Raw genomic sequence first — 21,870 nt, 5'->3', positions numbered from 1 at the left:
ATATGTATATGTATATGTATATGTACATGTGTATCAATAAATCAATCAACGTTTACACATATAGCCCCTAATCACAAATGTCTCAAAGGGCTGCACAAGCCACAACGAAACATCAGGGCAAGAAAAAACACATATATGTATGTATATACGTATATATATTTTACCTTGAAAAAAATGATTTCTTACCTTGAAAATAATTTTTTTACCTTGAAAATAATTTTTTGCCTTGAAAATCAACTTTTACCTTGAAATTTTTTTTTTTTATCTTGAAAATCATTTTTTACCTTGAAAATCAGTTTTTGCTTTGAAAATCAACTTTTACCTTGAACATTTTTTTTTACCTTGAAAATCAGTTTTTGCCTTGAAAATCAGTTTTTGCCTTGAAAATCAACTTTTACCTTGAACATTTTTTTTTATCTTGAAAATCGTGTTTTACCTTGAAAATCGTTTTTTACCTTGAAAATCTGTTTTTACTTTAAAAATCTTTTTTTTACCTTGAAAATCAGTTTTTGCTTTGAAAAAAAATGTTTTACCTTGAAAATCATTTTTTTACCTTGAAAATCATTTTTTGCCTTGAAAATCAACTTTTACCTTGAACATTTTTTTTTACCTTGAAAATCATTTGTTTACCTTGAAAATATTTTTTTAAATGATAAATGCGTTATACTTGTATAGCGCTTTTCTACCTTCAAGGTACTCAAAGCGCTTTGACAGTATTTCCACATTTACCCATTCACACACACATTCACACACTGATGGAGGGAGCTGCCATGCAAGGCGCTAACCAGCAGCCATCAGAGGCAAAGGGTGAAGTGTCTTGCCCAAGGACACAACGGACGTGACTAGATAGGTAGAAGGTGGGAATTGAACCCCAGTAACCAGCAACACTCCGATTGCTGGCACAGCCACTCTACCAACTTCGCCACGCCGTCCCTCGCCGTACCTCGCCGTACCTCGAAAATCATTTTTTGCCTTGAAAATCAGTTTTTGCCTTGAAAATCAACTTTTACCTTGAACATTTTTTTTACCTTGAAAATCATTTGTTTACCTTGAAAATCATTTTTTGCCTTGAAAAAATTAGTTTTACCTTGAAAATCATTTTTTGCCTTGAAAATCAACTTTTAACTTGAACATTTTTTTTTTAATTTTGAAAATCTTTTCTTTACCTTGAAAATCAGTTTTTACCTTGAAAATCAGTTTTTGCCTTGAAAATCAGTTTTTGCCTTGAAAATCAGTTTTTGCCTTGAAAATCAACTTTTACCTTGAACATTTTTTTTTACCTTGAAAATCATTTGTTTACCTTGAAAATCATTTTTTGCCTTCCAAAAATTTTTTTTTACCTTGATAATCATTTTTACCTTGAATATCATACTGTGTATATGAACTGTATGTGAGCACTGGCTGGGAAATAATGTGTTTTGATAGGAAATACTGTGTCCTTCTCGGAGGGGGGGGGGGGGGGGGGGGGCACAGAAGGCAGACAGCATGAGAAAGGATATAAATCAAATCTCTCGCAGGACAGTCGGCTCGCGGTATCAGAAGCATCGTGTCTGAGGTCTGCTGGAGCTTTGGAGGCCCTGATGATCAGAACTTGGATGGAACAATTATGAGCTTCTCTCCCGTCTCTAGTTTTCACTCAAAAATCCGCATTTTTGGAACCAGTAAAAGTCAGCCAAATGAATCACTATACCAGGTGGACTCCACTTTTTGGACTGTTAATTGTAGGGGGCGTTGTGAACGGGGCGGGGCATCCAGTGGGAATTGAACCCAACTGTGCGGATATCAGCAATGTGAACCAATAGACTCAATGGCAGCCATGTGAGTCACTATTCTATCTGGACTACACTTTGGACTGCTTTGGTAGTTTATCATAGGGGGCTTGTGAATAACCTATCGAGTGGGGATCGATGCAATCGAATGGAACTTAACCGTGCAAAAATGTGATATGTGAACCACTACACTCAGTAGTCCCCCCACAAAAGTCAAGTTATATGAACCAACACACTCGGTAGACTACATACACAACTATATGTCAGTAAATCATTGTGAATTGGGCATCCTGTGGACATATTTACCACACTAACTGCACAAAAAAATGATGTGAACCACTTCACAAGCCAGTCCCCACAAAGGTCAGCTATATGAACCACTACACTCGGGGGATTACGCAATGCACTACAGTAGTTGCCAGTCAAACATAAGGTGATCAAAAATGGGTCACCAATGGATGTCAAGCCATCTAAGCAATAGTCCCTAATGTGAACCACTACAATATAGGTAGTATAATACATCATACACAATACACTTGTTGCCAGTAAGTAATAGATGTGCTATGTGAACCACTACACCAGGTGTATACTCTGGATTGGTAACCACTCACCGTTCATTCATAGCCATTGACAATTGGGCATTGGGTAGGAAATGATTGCCGTGTTTCTTCAGCTTTGTTGGGCCGCCAGCGCCACCTAGAGGGCCGGCAAAAAGTATCTGTTTCCCAGCTGTGGTCCGTATGGGACGCAGTGGTACTCAGTTGTAGTAAAATTTTCCGCCACTTGTGGCAGTAATGACAGTATCAAACAAAGAATCAGAATCAGAATAGTTTTTATTCCCATTGTTTGAGAACGGGTTCACAAACTTGGAATTTTTCTTGGCGCAGTCGTGCAACATAAAACACATATAACACAAAATAGAATAACATGAGCTGTAACTGAGCTGTCAGATCTTGTTATTGTTCATGTGTCTGATGGCCGAGGGGAAAAAACTGTTCAGGTGGCGGGAGGTGTGGGTCTGGATGGACCGTAGTCTCCTGCCTGAGAGGAGAGGGGAGAATAGTTTGTGTTCAGGGTGAGAAGAGTCAGCTGTGATCCGACCCACACGCCTCCTGGTCCTGGAGGAGAACAAGTCCTGGAGGGATGGGAGCTTGCAGCCAATCACCTTCTCAGCAGCAAGTATGATACGCTGCAGTCTATTCTTATCCTGGACTGTGGCGCCGGGGAACCACACGTACGTGACATGCACATAGCGGCATGCACGTACGGGCAAGCGATCAAATAATTGGAAGCCGCAGCTGCGTACTCATGGTAGCGCGTATCCAACTCAAAGTCCTCCTGGTAAAAGTCTCTGTTGTCCCAGTTCTCCACAGGCCAATGGTAAAGCATGACTGTCATCGTTCGGGAATGTAAACAATGAATGAAACACCGGCTACGACGTAGCCGCTATGTGTTTGTGTTGCTGCAGCCGGCCGCTAATACACCGCTTCCCACCTACAGCTTTCTTCTTTGCAGTCTTCATTGTTCATTAAACAAATTGCAAAAGATTCACCAACACAGATGTCCAGAATACTGTGGAATTTTGCGATGAAAACAGACGACTTAATAGCTGGCCACAATGCTGTCCCAAAATGTCCGCTACAATCCGTGACGTCACGCGCAAACGTCATCATACCGAGATGTTTTCAGCAGGATATTTCGCGGGAAATTTAAAATTGCACTTTACTAATCCAACCCGGCCGTATTGGCATGTGTTGCAATGTTAAGATTTCATCATTGATATATAAACTATCAGACTGCGTGGTCGCTAGTAGTGGCTTTCAGTAGGCCTTTAAAGAATGATGAAATCTTAACATTGAAACACATGCCAATACGGCCGGGTTAACTTATAAAGTGACATTTTAAAATTCCCGCCACACTTCCGGTTGAAAAACTCCTTTGGATATGATTTATGCGCGTGACGTCACAAAATCCACGGAAGTGGTTGGACCCCATCGACCCGATACAAAAACCTCTTGTTTTTTTCGACAAAATTCCACAGTATTGTGGACATCTGTGTTGGTGAATCTTTTGCAATTTGTTTAATGAACAATGGAGGCTGCAAAGAAGAAAGCTGTAGGTGGGATCGATCGGTGTATTAGCGGCTAAGTACAATACTTACAGCAACACAACAAGGACTACTTACTACGCCTAGCCGATGCTTGCCGCCAAACCCACGGATGAAGTCCTTCGTCGCGCCGTCGATCGCTGGAACGCAGGTGAGCACGGCTGTTGATGAGCAGATGAGGGCTTGCTGGCGTAGGTGGAGCGCTAATGTTTTTATCATAGTTCTGTGAGGTCCGGTTGCTAAGTTGCTAAATTAGCCTTAGCGTCGTTAGCAACAGCATTGTTAAGCCTTACCAGGCTGAGCATTTTTAACCGTGTAGTTCAGGGGTGGGCAATTAATTTTTACCGGGGGCTGCATGAGCAACCCGAGCACTGCTGGAGGGCCACATCGACAATATTTCAATTAAATGTTGCTCAATATTATTTTTGATATATACCGTAAGATAAATAATAATAATAATAATAATTAATAATAATAGTAATACTTCAACATAGTGTGTGTAACAGCATTCCATGACTAATATAAACAAATTAACATTAATAATAAATGACAGTAAAATAAGCACACGTATGACTGAGGAGTCATAGTGTAACTTTGTGTGGTGTTTGAGTTGTCCGACTTTTTGTGTGGCCATAAAAGCACCAGTGGTTTAGTGGTATGCGTGTTGGTGACAGATGACAAGTTGGTTTTGGCCTGGTTTGTGCGGCAGAAAATGACTAGTTTTTCGAGATAGAATTGTTTTACTCATGTTTTTGGTGTGGTTATGTCCGAATATAAACAGTTTTGATCAATAAAGTGATCGATATAATTCCTGTCCTCAAAGCATCTCGATAGACGTCACAATAATTGAACGGTGTTCAATTGAACGGTGTTGACGAACACCGTTAGGGCCGCTTGTTGTCACTGTCACTCAGACTTGCATTGCAAAATTACACAGAATAAATGTGTTTATTTTGTTTAGAATTCAGATGGGATTTGATTTGGTGCGCGGCATATATTTGCTGCGCGCAGAGGACGATTGAGCAGTGCGCAACTGCGCAGGCACGCACCTTAGAGGGAACGTTGCTTGGCAGTCCATGTCTTGTTGAAAACACGCCATTCTTCATCAACTTTTCTCTTTTTAGCGTCTCGAGTGTAAACCGTGCATCACTTGTCGCTGCATGTGCACCTTCACTCGCAGGTTACACACGGACACCACGCCCATAAATAATACTTTTCAAAATAAAAGCAGCACAGGTGTATTGCGCGCACGACATAGATGTTTTTTTTGACTTTATTTTGTATTTTGTGATTGCAGCTGTTCACATTCACTCACAATCACGCACACGCATACGTCCACGCGGAAGTAATACAAATAACGATTTTCAAAACATAAGCTGCACCGTTGTATTGCACACTCGACAAAGATACTTTTTAAAATTTATTTAGTAATTTATAATTGGCCTCACGCGGGCCGGACAGGGACGCAAAAAGGGCCGGATGCGGCCCGTGGGCCGCAGAATGCCCAGGTCTGGTGTAGTTCCATGTACATGGTTTAATAGTATTGTTGATCTTCTGTCTATCCTTCCAGTCAGGGGTTTATTTCTTTTGTTTCTATCTTCATTTGAGAACGATGCTATCACGTTAGCTCAGTAGCTAAGTGTGTCACCGATGTATTGTCTTGGAGATAAATGTCCATTTCGCGTGCTCGACTCTCATTTTCAAGAGGATATAGTATCCGAGGTGGTTTAAAATACAAATCCTTGATCCACAATAGAAAAAGGAGAGAGTGTGGAATCCAATGAGCCAGCTTGTACCTAAGTTACGGTCAGAGCGAAAAAAGATACGTCCATCACTGCCTCTCTAGTCCTTCACTCTAACGTTCCTCATCTACGAATCTTTCATCCTCGCTCAAATTAATGGGGTAATCGTCACTTTGTCGCTCCGAATCTCTCTCGCTCCATTGTAAACAACGGGGAATTGTGAGGAATACTAGCTCCTGTGACGTCACGCTACTTCCGCTACAGGCAAGGCTTTTTTTTTTTTATCAGCGAGCAAAAGTTGCGAACTTTATCGTCGATTTTCTCTACTAAATCCTTTCAGCAAAAATATGGCAATATCGCGAAATGATCAAGAATGGATCTGCTACTCCCGTTTAAATAAAAAAAAATCATTTCAGTATGCCTTTAAGACCACTGCTCTAATATGACAAACTGAATTGTGAGCATTATCTTTGTAACATTTTTCTAATGCTGCCTTGCTAAATGGTACCCAATTATTATGTTGTCATGGCTCATGTCTCATCGGTGCAAACAAGACGTGCGATGTATTCAGAATGTTGACTAATCCCACTGAAGAGCATTTGTTATCACAATCCAATCCAACTAAGTACATCAGCGCGATAAAACAATATGCCGGGCCACCGCTGGGTGACGCCAAAGAGCAATGGAAGGAAGTGATGGCGGGGCAGAGCGATGCAACTCACAGCTTTAAGCTTTTTTTTTTTTTTTTTTTCAGAATCCTACTATCTCTTCAGATGTGCGGCGAGGCATCCCAGTCGCTACAGTTCGGATCCGAAATGCACGCCAGGAAAACTCCCTCGCCGGAAAACGCTCTCAGCTCCGGAGAGCCGCCCGCGTCCGTGAACGCATCACAACTTCAGCCGGCGCGCCGGAGAAAGTGAAGCCGGCGCCCGTCGCTGGCTGCCGGGGGGCTGGGAGAAGATTAGAGGCGTGGAGCTCCCCCCTTTTTTTTTTTTTTTTTTTGGAAGGAAGATTACAGGCTTGGGCACATGTGAAGGACACCACAGAATTAGGAATTAGGTCATGCGCGGCGCAACCTACCTGTCGTCTTTATTATACTGAACATTTGTGCCACGATGACCTTTGGCGCACTTGGAATAAAGCGGACGCACCTGTGAGGTAAGAAGATCATTATTGACATTGACGTGCAGGATCTGCTCATGCATGCATTCGAGATGGATGTGGATGCCTATGCAAGCTCTGTGGAGGGGGGAAAAAAATAATTAATTAATAAAAAAAAAACAATACACATTTAAATGGGTGGGCTGTATAATGTTGCACGGTTATTACGCACGCAGCGTGTTCTCATCAAGTGTCCCGGGGAGGCAACACTTGCCAGGAGCGCCGGAGGCTGCAGGCGACGTGCAAGGGAGAGAGAGATGTGCCGAATTTAAAGAAGATCAATACTTGGGATGGTGCGTTCAAGTGTGTGCTGACATGGTTAAAGGAGTGTTAAGGAGATGTCTTGCAGAGATGCAATACTCACCATTGTAGACCAGGTTTGGTTTTATTTCGATATGTCACGATTTAGATGGGCAAGGCGTGAATGCAACATTTATAAGATGGCTTTGCCGACAAAAGCGGCTCGTTCTTAGAAACAAAATGTAAAAATAGTTTGGGAGTTGAAGTGCATGTTGTACTGACTTCGCGTCTGAGTGCACACAAAGTTCATTTTATCCTGGCGTTAGCGTGAACTGGACCAGCCAGGACACCTCGCCGCTTTTCACGTGGCCGATTTTGAGTAGCTCGGCAAAAATATCCGTATTTGTTCAACTGTTGACTTCAGACAGGTGAGCTGTCTGTGATTGACGGCTATGAAAGACAATCTGTCGTTGAGATCGGGTCTCGTGATAGGGTGGGGGGAACCCGCCCAGGTAAGCTCGTACATTAACCCTGTAACACCCCTTGTTGTAAAATTACACCGTTACCTTAAACCATCCGAAAAAAACAATCTGTCATATATACACTACCGTTCAAAAGTTTGGGGTCGCCCAAACAATTTTGTGGAATAGCCTTCATTTCTAAGAACAAGAATAGACTGTCGAGTTTCAGATGAAAGTTCTCTTTTTCTGGCTATTTTGAGCGTTTCATTGACCCCACAAATGTGATGCTCCAGAAACTCAATCTGCTCAAAGGAAGGTCAGTTTTGTAACGAGCTAAACTGTTTTCAGATGTGTGAACATGATTGCACAAGGGTTTTCTAATCATCAATTAGCCTTCTGAGCCAATGAGCAAACACATTGTACCATTAGAACACTGGAGTGATAGTTTCTGGAAATGGGCCTCTATACACCTATGTAGATATTGCACCAAAAACCAGACATTTGCAGCTAGAGTAGTCCTTTACCACATTAGCAATGTATAGAGTGTATTTCTTTCAAGTTAAGACTAGTTTAAAGTTATCTTCATTGAAAAGTACAGTGCTTTTCCTTCAAAAATAAGGACATTTCAATGTGACCCCAAACTTTTGAACGGTAGTGTATTTATTTATTTTTACCACATTTGCAAAGTCATTGGGTCCTATTGTTCAGTCTCACAAGGCTATTGGATCGTACATTTGTTTATAAGTCACACCTTCTGGCCATGAACTCACGCAACCTCTCAAGGTTTCCTTCGAACAAAATCTATTTGTTTCATTGGACTGGATTCATCAGATTCAAGTAATTAACATTTCTTTTATATTTTTTGGGGTTGTTATTACAATGTCTAGAGCATGTACATATGTAGTTATTGTGGAACAGATGCATCAAATTTCATTTAGAGCTTGTTATATAATTGTTGCAATAATAAAAGAGGGGGAAAAAGCTTTTTTAAGAGTTTTATCTTGTTTCACATTTTTTATATTTGTAACTTCATAAAAATATAACTAATGTGTGATTATTATTAATGGTATATACCGTTATGGGGCTAAGTAAGCAATCAACCCTGCAAATGAACCCTTAGTTGTTCAGACAACGTGAGTACAAATACAGAAATTCTGCTCCCATCAAAACCCAATGTTGCAACATTACAACATTTCTCTAAAAACATACCTAATTTTTTATTTTAATTTTACTTTCTGCATCAAATGCCTCCTACAACAACATCTGAAAGGTGAAATATATATTTTTTAGGTTTTTCTATATTTGGGTCTTACAGGGTTAAGGGAGCCCTGGAAGCACTGTTTCAGCAGAGATCTGCTTTGTAAATAGAGTTGAAGTTAAATGTTGCCAATACCGTACTTTCCGGGCTATGGAGCGCACCGGTATTTAGGTCGCACCCGTTACATTTTAGAAGAAGTGAATATGTTTACATATACATTTGTTGTTGTTGTTGTTTATTTACATACCTTCATTGTTTCCAAACGGTGCCTGCCACACGGCAGTAAAACGGCTGATCGAACAAAACAGAAGTCACCGTCAGACCCAGTAGCTCTCCAATCAGCTAAACAGACTTAGTAAGTCCACGGTGACGTTTTGGTGAATTTACGAAACTGAATCAATACAAAAATAATGTCGTTGTAAAGTAAATGTGATGATCCGTTGCCCGGATCATGTTTTGTTTTAGTTTAAACCAGTGGTTCTTAACCTGGGTTCGATCGAACCCTAGGGGTTCGGAGAGTCGGCCTCAGGGGTTCGGCGGAGGTCAAGACACACCCGACTCATCGTGTAAATACAAACTTCTCCCTATCGGCGTATTACAGATACGGCAACAGCAGAAGTCAGACTGATTTGCAGGTGTGTAATTTCTTGTGAGTTTATGCACTGTGTTTTGTTGTTTGAACAAGGTGATGTTCATGCATGGATAATTTTGTGCACCAGTAATAAAACATGGTAACACTTTAGTAAGGGGAACATATTCACCATTAATTAGTTGCTTATTAACATGCAAATTACTAACATATTGGCTCTTAACTAGTCATTATTAAGTACTTATTAATGCCTTATTCGGCATGGCCTTATTATAACCCTAACCTTCTAACCCTGGCCCTAACCCTCTAACCCTAACCCTAACCAAATAACTTTAAATTAAGTCTTTGTTAGTTAGAATATGTTCCCCATACTAAAGTGTTACCAAAAACATATAACTTTGTCTTGAATTTGAAAAAATACAACATTTTATTTTTCACTAAAGAAGGGTTCGGTGAATGCATATGAAACTGGTGGGGTTCGGTACCTCCAAAAAGGTTAAGAACCTCTGGTTTAAACACTCCCTTAGTTCTGTTTCAGCAACCCAGATTTGTGTTTCTTGGTTGTCAGGGGTGCTGATTATTTTCACCTGCCTCTGATTAGTGTTCGGGACACTCACCTGCTCCCGGGCACTAATCAGAGAGCTATTTATTCCTGCCTTTTGCCACACTCGGTCTGGTTTTCTCGTTTGCTTAACGCAACAAGTTACGTTCGTGTATACCTTGCTTGTAGTTCCTATGCTTGTTCATCTTTTTTCCTGTGCTATCGGCACGCTAGTTTTGTTTATCGGCATTTCCTGCCTGATTTATGAAAATAATTCACTGTCTTACCTGCACCTTGCCTCCGGAGTTTCCGTCTGCATCTTGGGAGAACGACCCACGCATAACCGTAGGACCACGTCGTGATAGTAACAACACTAACACGGACACTTGTGAAAGTGTTAGCATATTTGCCAATGCTAATGACGTCAGCACGTACAAATATACATGAAAACACTCCTACAGACATCACATAACTCGATTTAGTTATGTTTTAAAACTTACAAACGTTGCGTGGAGTGATGAATGAAGCTATACACAAAACGTAGACAAAATGAGAAATACGTCTGGTTCAGAGCACAGAACAGAAAGTACATTTTCAACCTGGAGCACCTGCAGTGAGCAAACTCGTCCAAAAGTTGGCGCCTTAGCACAAGCGATAACACACCTTTTCAATATCTCTGTGGGTGCTTTATGAAAACCATTTGTTGAATATAAAACATTACGGCTGTTAGGTGAAAAAAAAATCCATAAGCAAGCCACACCATTTTATAAGCCACAGAGAGCAAAGCGTAGAAAAAAAGTAGCGGCTTATAGTCTGGAAAATACGGTAGCTCACCAGTCCTTTGTTTTTGTCAAAGTAGGTCTCATAGTGATGAAAGTTGGAGACCCTTGCCTTACAATGTGTTAGCCTCTGTGCTAATAGAATAGAACAGAATACATATTTGTCAAATACTTAAAGTGGTCAGATTAAGATCTTTTTCTACATTCAAAACACTTCCTTGTGGTCTACATAAAATGTAATGGTAGTTCTTTGGTCACAATTTTGCATAGATTTTGTTTTACAAACCATCTTCAAGCCACTTTCTGACCGTCTCTTCAGAATATTTGTGGGTGGTCTTATTTACGTGCCAAAGTCGTCCTCCAGGCCAAGCCTCCTTCGACTGGATCTCTACCCAATCCTTCATGTTGTCTTTTTTAGTGCTTCCATATCGAACCTTGTAACAGGTATAAGTTTGAACTATACGCTACTTCGTATTAGAAATGGCAACAGCGGAGGATTTTAGCATGCAAATGCCAGTCTGCCCCAACAAGAAGATAGAGGAAATAAGAAACTTATAGACTACAACTTTGGACTACAACTGAACAAAATTGCGGAATCACGCAAAGCTCTTATGTCAAGAGTTAGGGAGGCGCTGGACATTGAGTCCTAGTGGACAATGTTCCGTACCTCTATTAGCGAGGTGGTCGATCGGAGCTGTGGCCGCAAGGTGGTTGGTTCCTATTGTGTTGGTAATTCCAGAACCCGCTGGGGAGGAATGCCGTCAAGCTAAAGGAGTCTTATCGGGTGGGACCCTGGACGTAGCAGACAGGTTCGCAGAGGCAGAGGCAACAATTTGGATATGGGAGGAGTCCGGGGAAGCCTTGGAAAATGACTTCTGGATGGTTTCGAAGTGATTCTGGACCACCATCCACCGCCTCAAGAGGGGGAAGCAGTGCACTGTCAACACTGTGTATGGTGGGGATGGTGTGCTGCTGACCTCGACTCAGTGCAGGTAATACTTTGAAAACCTCCTCAATCCCACATACACGTATTCCTTTGAGGAAGCAGTCCCTGGGGAATCTGTGGTGGGCTCTCCCATTTTTGGGGTTGAGGTTGCCGAGGTAGTTAAAAAGCTCCTCGGTGGCAAGGCCCCGTAGTGGATAGGGTCCACTCGCAGTTCCTTGAGGCTTTGGATTCTGTCTTAATTGACAAGACTCTGCATCATTGCGTGGACATCGGAAGCAGTGCCTCTGGATTAGCAGACAGTTGGTGGTGGTTCCGCTCTTTAAAAAGGTTAACCAGAGGGTGTGTTGAAACTATAGTGGAATCCCACTCCTCAGCCTTCCCGGTAAGGTCTATTCAGGTGTACTGGAAAGGAGACTACTTTAGATAGTCGTCGGACTTCGAATTCAAGAGGAGCAGTTTGGTTTTTGTCTTGGCCGTGGAACAGTGGACTAGCTCTACACTCTCGACAAGTTCCTTGAGGGTGCATGGGAGTTTGCCCAACCAGTCTACATGTGCTTTGTGAACTTGTAGATTGCATTCGACCGTGTCCCTCGGTAAGTCCTGTGGACAGTGCTCAGAGAGTATAGAGAATTTGACCGCTTGATTGTGGCGGTCTGCTCCCTGTATGATCGTTGTCGAGGCTTGGTCCGCTTTCCCATCCATAAGTCGGACCTGTACCCGGTTGGGGTTGGACTCCGCCAGGGCTGCCCTTTGTCACCATTTCTGTTCGTAACTTTTACGGACATAATTTCTAACCGCAGTCAGGGCAGGGTGTTAAGGGGATCTGTTTTAGTGGCTGTAGGATAAGGTCTCTGCTTTTTGCAGATGATGTGGTCCTGATGGCTTAATTTTTAGCTCTCACTGAATCAGTTCGCAGCCGAATGTGACACCCGATTCTGAGTCCATGGTTCTCACTCGGAAAAGGGTGGAGTGCCATCTCCTGGTTGGGGAGGAGATTTGCCCCAAGTGGAGGAATTAAAGTACTTCAGAGTCTTGTTCAAAAGTGAGGGAAAAGTGGATCGTGAGATCAACAGGCGGATCGGTGCGGACCCTGTATCGATCAGTCGTGGTGAAGAAGAAGCTGAGCCGGAAGGCAAAGCTCTCAATTTACGGTTTGATCTACATTACCATCCTCACCTACAGTCATAAGCTTTGGGTTATGACCAAAAGGACACGATCACGGGTACAAGCGGCCGAAATGAGTTTCCCCCATCGGGTGGCGGGGCTCTCCCTTAGAAAGAGGGTGAGAAGCGCTGTCATTCGGGAGGAGCTCACAGTAAAGCCGCTGCTCCTACACATTGAGAGGAGCCACATGAGGTGGTTCGGATATCTGGTCCCTGGAGAGGTGTTTAGGGCACGTCCGACCGGACCATGGGGAAGACCAGGACATCTTGGGGAGACTATGTCTTTCGGCTGGCCTGAGAAGAGCTGGACGAAGTAGCTGGGGAGAGGGAAGTCTGGGCTTCACTGCTATCCGACCTCGGATAAGTGGAAGAAAATGGATTGATAGATGGATGCAATAATTACTTTGAGACGCAATAAACTTTTATTTCTCATTAGTATTTTTTACTATTGTAATTGGAACTTTTAATTATTTCATATAAGTGAAAAAACAAAAAACATTAAATGGACTCACAATCTCCATGCAGATTTTTTCACAGTGGGATAAACTGGGTCGGGTGGTTTGTTTTGTTGTTGTTTTGTTGTCGTCCCTTTCTGCTTGTCATTGACGGTGCCTTTGGGCAGCAACTCTGTCAGGCTCATTTGGTGTGTTTTTCTTCTCATCACCTTGTGGTTTTGAGGTAACTTAGTCACATTTTAACGCTGTCTCTCGACTGCTCACCATGTCTTTACAGGTCATTAAGTGATAGAAAAGAATAGACATGTTCAAGTCGCTGGCAAAGACTTGTTAGCGGCATGTTTTGCATATTACCGTAGTTTAGTTGTTGTCTGACTTTCTTTAATCCAACCAAATCAGAATCGGAATCAGAATGGTTTTTATTGCCATTGTTTGAGAACGGGTTTACAAACTAGGAATTTTTCTTGGTGCAATTGTGCAACATAAAACACATCTAACACAGAATAGGTAATACAATGAACTGTAACTGAGCTATCAGATCCTCTTTTTGACATCTATTCCACTTTGGGTTTCGTTGGTTTAGCTTCCATTGTGCTATCTGTCTCTCTTAGTAGAAGACTGCTAGGTTGTTGCTATCCATATTTACGTAAAGTTATATCATGTGAGATAAAAATGCTGCTAGAAAGTAGCATTGTTGCTGACACAAATACAGTATAAAAAATAGAGAATTATATCGTTTGATAGAGATTTTGATGTCGTACTAATATGTATGTATCGTTACATCGTACATAAGTATGTAACAATATTAACATTTCATATCACGGGTATTGTGACCCGAATGATCACAAATATCATTATTATTACAGTAGGGATGTACAGATAAACAGAATTAACGATCAACCGCAGTGAAACTCCCGAGGGTTAGTGTTAGTGTCTAGTGTTGTCTCGATACTGGAATGTATTTCGATAATTGTCTAAATAAAGGGGACCACAAAAAATGGCATTATTGGCTTTATTTTAACAAAACATCTTAGGGTACATTAAACATGTTTATTATTGCGAGTTTGTCCTTAAATAAAATAGTGAACATACTAGACTTGTCTTTTAGTAGTAAGTAAGCAAACAAAGAATCCTAATTAGTCTGCTGACATATGCAGTATCATATTGTGTAATTTTCCATTGTATTTTGTCAAAATTATTAAGGACAAGTGGTAGAAAATGCATTATTAATCTACTTGTTCATTTACTGTTAATATCTGATTATTTTCTGTTTTAACATGTTCTATCTACACTTCTGTTAAAATGTAATAATCACTTATTCTTCTCTTGTTTGATACTTTACATTAGTTTTGGATGATACCACAAATGTATGTATCGATCCGATACCAAGTAGTTACAGGATCATACATTGGTCATATTCAAAGTCCTCATGTGTCCAGGGACATATTTTCTGAGTTCATAAACCTAATATAAATAGATAAAAAACGAAAAAAGATTTTGTGATTGTAAAACATATCGATGTTATCATAGTAGTATCGATTAGATACACTCCTGTACTTGGTATTATTACAGTGGATGTATACTACTAATGATGATTCATTAGTAATGATTCATTAGTATCGCGGTACTATACAAATATTGGGGTTACTGTCATAATCAAAACTATTGTGAAACCGTTTAGTTTGGGATATGTCGTTTCTTAATGGGAGAGACATATTTGTGTTAGCATTTAAGCTAGCGACAAGGCCGCTATAGCCGGTCTGTGAGTTCATCAAAGAGCGGTGATCTATCACGGTCTTGGGATAACGTTAATCTAAAATGTTAATACTAACCACAAGTCAAGATTTTAAAGCACAGTTTATTATTAATGCTAGGGGTGTAACGGTACGTGTATTTGTATTGAATCGTTTCGGTACGGGGGTTTCGGTTCGGTTCGGAGGTGTACGGAACGAGTTTCCACATGGACATATTAAGTAGCGTACCGCACGTTGTGTAAACAATGCACACCGAGGCACAACACACGGCATGCTAGCTATGACCGGGTTACGACAACATATAAAAGCCAGAGCTGGAACACCCTCTTGCCTCGTTAAGATCTCCCATTTGGGAACATTTCGGCTCGCGGTGTGATACAACAATGGAGGACGGAGGTTTGCCGACATTGTTCAGCAGCTGCTTCTGACAACACGTCAAACATGCTACCCCATTTGAAGCGTCACCACCGCATTCAAGCAGCCTCTCCTCGGCGAGTCAGGCAGGGCTAAAGCAATAACAAATGTTTTTATAGCAGCAGATTTAAGACCATATTGCATTAAAAACTAGATTTTGACCCACTTCTATGGTGGAAGAACAATGAGCCCATATATCCTCTTACTGCCAAGTTAGCCAGGCTGGGGGGGGGGGGGGGGGGGGGAGAGAAAAGTTAATCTGAGGCTGAGTTGACTTGAAACTGTTTAATGTTGCACTTTTTATATGTAGAAGAAACGTTTTGTCATTTTATTTAATCTGAGCAACAACTTGAGGCAGTTTAATGTTGATTAACGTGGACCCCGACTTAAACAAGTTGAAAACCTTATTCGGGTGTTACCATTTAGTGGTCAACTGTACGGAATATGTACTGTACTGTGCAATCTACTAATACAAGTTTTAATCAATCAATCAAAAAAAGCACTTTATATGTAGAAAGGTTTTGTTAAGAAACCATTCTGAGCCTTATCTTATTTAGTTTTTATTTTATATATTGATTGATTGAGACTTTTATTAGTAGGTTGCACAGTGAAGTACATATTCCGTACAATGGTAACACCCGAATAAGTTTTTCAACTTGTTTAAGTCGGGGTCCACTTAAATTGATTCATGATACAGATATATACTATCATATATACTATCATCATAATACAGTCATCACACAAGATAATCACATTGAATTATTTACATTATTTACAATCAGTGGTGTGGAGGGAGGGGGGGTGGGGTGGGGTGGGGGGGGATATGGACATCAAGTAGTGGACATAGAGAGAGAGAGAGAGAGAGAGAGAGAGAGAGAGAGAGAGAGAGAGAGAGAGAGAGAGAGAGAGAGAGAGAGAGAGAGAGAGAGAGAGAGAGAGAGATCAGAAGGCATAAGAAAAAGAAAAAGTATCTGCATTTGATTGTTTACATTTGATTATTAGCAATCCGGGGAGGGTGTTAGTTTAGGGTTGTAGCTGCCTGGAGGTGAACTTTTATTGCGGTTTTGAAGGAGGATAGAGATGCCCTTTCTTTTATACCTGTTGGGAGCGCATTCCACATTGATGTGGCATAGAAAGAGAATGAGTTAAGACCTTTGTTAGTTCGGAATCTGGGTTTAACGTGGTTAGTGGAGCACCCCCTGGTGTTGTGGTTATGGCGGTCATTTACGTTAAGGAAGTAGTTTGACATGTACTTCGGTATCAGGGAGGTGTAGCGGATTTTATAGACTAGGCTCAGTGCAAGTTGTTTAACTCTGTCCTCCACCTTGAGCCAGCCCACTTTAGAGAAGTGGGTAGGAGTGAGGTGGGATCTGGGGTGGAGGTCTAGAAGTAACCTGACTAGCTTGTTCTGAGATGTTTGGAGTTTAGATTTGAGGGTTTTGGAGGTGCTAGGGTACCAGGAGGTGCATGCGTAATCGAAAAAGGGTTGAACGAGAGTTCCCGCCAGAATCCTCAAGGTGCTTTTGTTGACCAGAGAGGAAATTCTGTAGAGAAATCTCGTTCGTTGGTTAACCTTTTCGATTACCTTGGTTGACATTTTATCACAGGAAAGGTTAGCCTCTAGAATATGTTGACCACATTAACCCTGGCAATGGACCCTGTGTGTATATGTATGTTATGCCATTGTTTACAAATTTGGTAAATGAATAACCAAAACATTTATACTTTGTTGTTTTCTTACTGTACCGAAAATGAACCGAACCGTGACCTCTAAACCGAGTTACGTACCGAACCAACATTTTTGTGTACTGTTACACCCCTAATTAATACTGTTTATCGTTACATCCGTTACAAAAACAAATGCTTCCAGTCGTGACTGTATTAGATTGTCCAACCTCTGCGTACCTTCAACGCCATGTTGCTAATTTAAAGATGGCTCTGGGCTCGCTCTCTCATAATGTTGTATTTGTAACGTAAAACCCAATGTCACAGACACTTCCCATAGGCCATTTTACAAGCCTTTTGCTTTTTTATTGGGCATTTTGCAGTCATGGAATGATACCAGCTAAGTGAACTGGGACCGCATGTATCATTTCATTCATCACCTGTCCGACGTTGACATTTACTGTACCTACAGAATGATGGCGCCTTAGACCGTCTGGTGCCTACGTGTCCCCGCATCGCATCACTTACAATGATAAGTAAAGCCTTATGATCCCGTTATCCTGCTCTTGAGGGATGTTCCTCACTTACACCCCGCTCCCTCTCTGATGTGGATTTAGCTGATGAGAACTCCGCAACAGGTTTTTCTTCCGTGCTACACCTGTGCACAGAATCCCTTATACAGCATTTTTTGTTGTTGTTGATGCAGAAGCCGTCTCTTTGCAGGGACTCGCATTTGGGAAATGAGAGATGAAGAGCAGTTCGGTTAAGGCCAGTCAGGCCGCATTGATATTCCGCCCGTGTGCCGCTCCATAGGCGGCCCATTGTAACGGCTCTTGCCGCGGGAAGCAGCCTGATCAACCCCTCGCTCGGGGGAAAACCGGGAGGCTAATTTATTGAATGTTGTCGACATGTTTGCATCGAAGCCGGATCCGATCAAATTCCCCGCAGTTTGACCTTGTACATTCCGAGCCGGCGTTTATTTTTCCCCCTTTACCCTCGTCACGGACAGAGCAACACCTGATTTGCCGGCGCCCCATGTGGCTCCTTCATTTCGTCCATTTGCGGGAATTAAATGAGATCTCCGAGCAGCTCGGAAGCATCAAAAGGGAGCCTTGTTCAATGGCATCAGGTGCAACGGAGGCGCACTGTGCGGTTGTTCGGCCTCCTGAAGATTTATGGTCGGCCAAGTAGAAAGATTTATCTGTCCCGAGTGCATGAAATTGCAATGCTCTGCAGTATCGCGTCCAGGGCCGGCCCGGGTGACTGATTTTCGTCAGGGAAGGGGAGTTAGTAGCGGCCAGGAACCCGTGCACAAAACGGAGAACGCGAGCTCTGTTTCAGTTAATCAAGGCTGGGGTTTTTTTTGTTGTGTTTTTTTTCCCCCACACTTTCCTTCATCCTTTGCTGAAAGGAAGAATGGAAATAGGCACAAAGGAGCAACCTCAGGGGAGCAAAGCAGAAAAGTCACCTGAGAAGTCGTGCAAATGAGTTTTGAAGAGTGCTCAAGTGCAAAAGTTTACAAGTGGTTGATTCCGACGATGCCGCCTGCACATTTGCATTTCATTACCTCCCCTTCCAAGACTGGCGGCGTTAGCTACCTGTGCTCGTCCTTGGCTGCGCTACCTGCTTAAAGACGCCACGTAATCAGCTTAAATTGACAAACATTGACAGAGGCTCTCGAGTGCAGCGTTCCTTTTCGGCGAGGCGCTGTTTGCACTCAGACGGAAATCATTTGCCAGATAAGGTACTCCACTTCGTGACAATGCACTTTGAGTGGATTTACTTCCCAGGACTAGTGAGCCATCATGCACCTTCAAGTTCACCGGCATTGTTTGAAATGATGTATTTGTTCCGAAGCAGATTGGTGCGGTTGTCGTAAAGGGCTGCACATCACACTCTCTCACAAAAGTCACATTTTCATCAGCCAGATATGTACACATAGGAAGTATACTTGGATATACTTCAGAGTAGTTAGTATACAGCTTGTAAATTCAACTAAATTAAACATTTCCAGAAAACTTAAGGACCGAGGGGCCAGAATTCTTCCTTTTTGGTAACACATTAATTAGTTGCATATTAAAGTAACAAATACTTAATTTAGAGTTATTTGGACACTAGGGGAACATTTAAGGGTTAGGGTTAGGGTTACTAATAAGCAATAACTCTGAGGTTATTGAGGGAAGACTCTTAGTTCATCATCGGCGGTCGCTCGAACGAGTATGACGATCCTCCTTGTAGGGGTGTATCCCTCCATAGAGGATGCCTGTGCACAGACAGTCACCACACGATCCTTGACATAGTCGGGTCAGGGTCCAGTGGCATGGAGTCCAAGACGACTGGGGACCCTTTTCTGCTGCAGCCTTCTTCCGCCATCGCAGCCGTTGTGGTAGTTCTTAAATCTACTGTCTTCTGCCTGCTCCGCCGTTGAGGTCTTCACCGTATCCATGGCTAGGGGGCAGTAAGGTACTAGGCCTTTGCCAAGGGCCACCTGGGGTAACAGTAGTAAAGGGGTTAACCTCCTAGTGCCCCAAGACCCCATAGAGGAGCCTCCACTGCCGGATGCATTTTAACGTCATGCCCAGGACACAGACTCTTAGTTAATGGATTACTGGTTGTATAATAAGGCCATGCAAGATAAAGCATTAATAAGTACTTAATAATGACTAATTAAGAGCCAATATGTCACTAATTCGCATGTAAATAAGCAACTAATTAATGGTGAATATGTGTTCCCCATACTAAAATGTTACCAGACTTTTTGTTTTGGTCCATACAGAGTTAAGGACCTTTTACAGAAATGTGAGTTTCTCCCAAATTGTTTTAACTGAATTGGTGAGCCACCTGTCGAATAGACCAAATGATGAACAAGTGAGGACCTAAAATGGAACCTTGAGGAACACCACAACTAAAGATGTTGAACAAAGGAGAACCAGGGTCCTCTCCCGTAGCTTTTTGGTAACACATTAATTAGTTGCATATTAAAGTAACAAATACTTAATTTAGAGTTATTTGGACACTAGGGGAACATTTAAGGGTTAGGGTTAGGGTTACTAATAAGCAATAACTCTGAGGTTATTGAGGGAAGACTCTTAGTTCATCATCGGCGGTCGCTCGAACGAGTATGGCGATCCTCCTTGTAGGGGTGTATCCCTCCATAGAGGATGCCTGTGCGTGACTTCGTTTTACGTGGGGAGACTTGTGCACAGACAGTCACCACACGATCGTTGACATAGTCGGGTCAGGGTCCAGTGGCATGGAGTCCAAGACGACTGGGGACCCTTTTCTGCTGCAGCCTTCTTCCGCCATCGCAGCCGTTGTAGTAGTTCTTAAATCTACCGTCTTCTGCCTGCTCCGCCGTTGAGGTCTTCACCATATCCCTGGCTAGGGCGCAGTCAGGTACTAGGCCTTTGCCAAGGGCCACCTGGGGTAACAGTAGTAAAGGGGTTAACCTCCTAGTGCCCCAAGACCCCATATAGGAGCCTCCACTGCCGGATGCATTTTAACGTCATGCCCAGGACACAGACTCTTAGTTAATGGATTACTGGTTGTATAATAAGACCATGCAAAATAAAGCATTAATAAGTACTTAATAATGACTAATTAAGAGCCAATATGTTACTAATTTACATGTTAATAAGCAACTAATTAATGGTGAATATGTGTTCCCCATACTAAAATGTTACCAGACTTTTTGTTTTGGTCCATACAGAGTTAAGGACCTTTTACAGAAATGTGAGTTTCTCACAAATTGTTTTAACTGAATTGGTGAGCCACCTGTCGAATAAACCAAATGATGAACAAGTGAGGACCTAAAATGGAACCTTGAGGAACACCACAACTAAAGACCTTGAACAAAGGACTACTGACTGCATCGGAAGTAAACAAGATACAGCAATACCCTACTTTTTTATTTATTTTTTAATTTCCAACAAAATAATACACAATAATTCCATAATGATACATTTCCAATTCCAAAACCAAACCCGGCCCAGCAACAGTCAGAATAGCAATCAACAGAGCAATTGAGAGGACACACAAACATGACACAAAACAATCCAAATGTAGTCAAACAAAAATGAACAATATCAACAACAGTATCAATATTAGTAAGAATTCCAACATATGACTCATTATTATCTAAACTAAATTCAGTTTTTGCTACTGATATCATTTCCATAGCTTGTGTATACCAGTCAGTATGAGTTGGACTATCAACATCCATTTTTTTTAGTATTACCCTTTTTGTTATGATGCATATTGAAATAAATGCATTTTTACTCTTTCATGACACGTTACTAAATTGATACAGATCACCAAGAACACAAGTTTGCAGTGTCATTGTCAAAATGTTTAACTCCCAAAAAGGAGAGGACTTAAAAGGGAACTGCGTCTTTCCGTGTCCTTCTCACCAGTTCCAGGTCCTAAATGTGTCAAGCATTGTTAAACGATGTGTCATTTTTAGGACGCAGATGAACGAGGTTCGTTGATAAACTAACTAAAACGCGAGAGCAACGAGAAGTGCTCTGCCTGGACAGGCTATGAAGAAAATTAAACAGAACAAAACTGCTGAAACCCAGCAAAGCACTCAAGGGAAATGTGGAGCTGATGGCGTCCACAAAGTAAAGCGTATTAGGTTTAGCGTCAAAAGGCTCCTTCTGTAGTCCAATGAAACGATAACACATCATCAATATCCATCAGGGGAATGGAAATGCTCTTGGACAGAAGTGAAGCAGCCACGGGAAAACACCAACAAAACCGGAGGAGCTGCCAAAATAAAAGCACAGGACAGGAATTAACACAAAACCCAACATAGAGGCATGGCCTGG

At 41.9% G+C, this 21,870-nt stretch overlaps 1 long non-coding RNA gene across 1 annotated transcript in view; it reads left to right on the top strand.

Annotated features, from left to right (window-relative positions):
• The first annotated feature begins 6,303 nt into the window (after positions 1-6,303).
• LOC133656754 (uncharacterized) overlaps positions 6,304-21,870 on the top strand; it is a 245,655-nt gene continuing 230,088 nt past the window's right edge. Inside the window, exon 1 of the long non-coding RNA XR_009827155.1 lies at positions 6,304-6,776. This is a non-coding gene — a long non-coding RNA (uncharacterized LOC133656754). The remainder of the gene's footprint in view (positions 6,777-21,870) is intronic.

This window comes from Entelurus aequoreus, linkage group LG09, assembly GCF_033978785.1.
Source record: "Entelurus aequoreus isolate RoL-2023_Sb linkage group LG09, RoL_Eaeq_v1.1, whole genome shotgun sequence".
Lineage (NCBI taxonomy): Eukaryota > Metazoa > Chordata > Actinopteri > Syngnathiformes > Syngnathidae > Entelurus > Entelurus aequoreus.
Note: the sequence above shows the minus strand (reverse complement) of the source record. Positions and strands in the feature narration are given on the sequence as shown.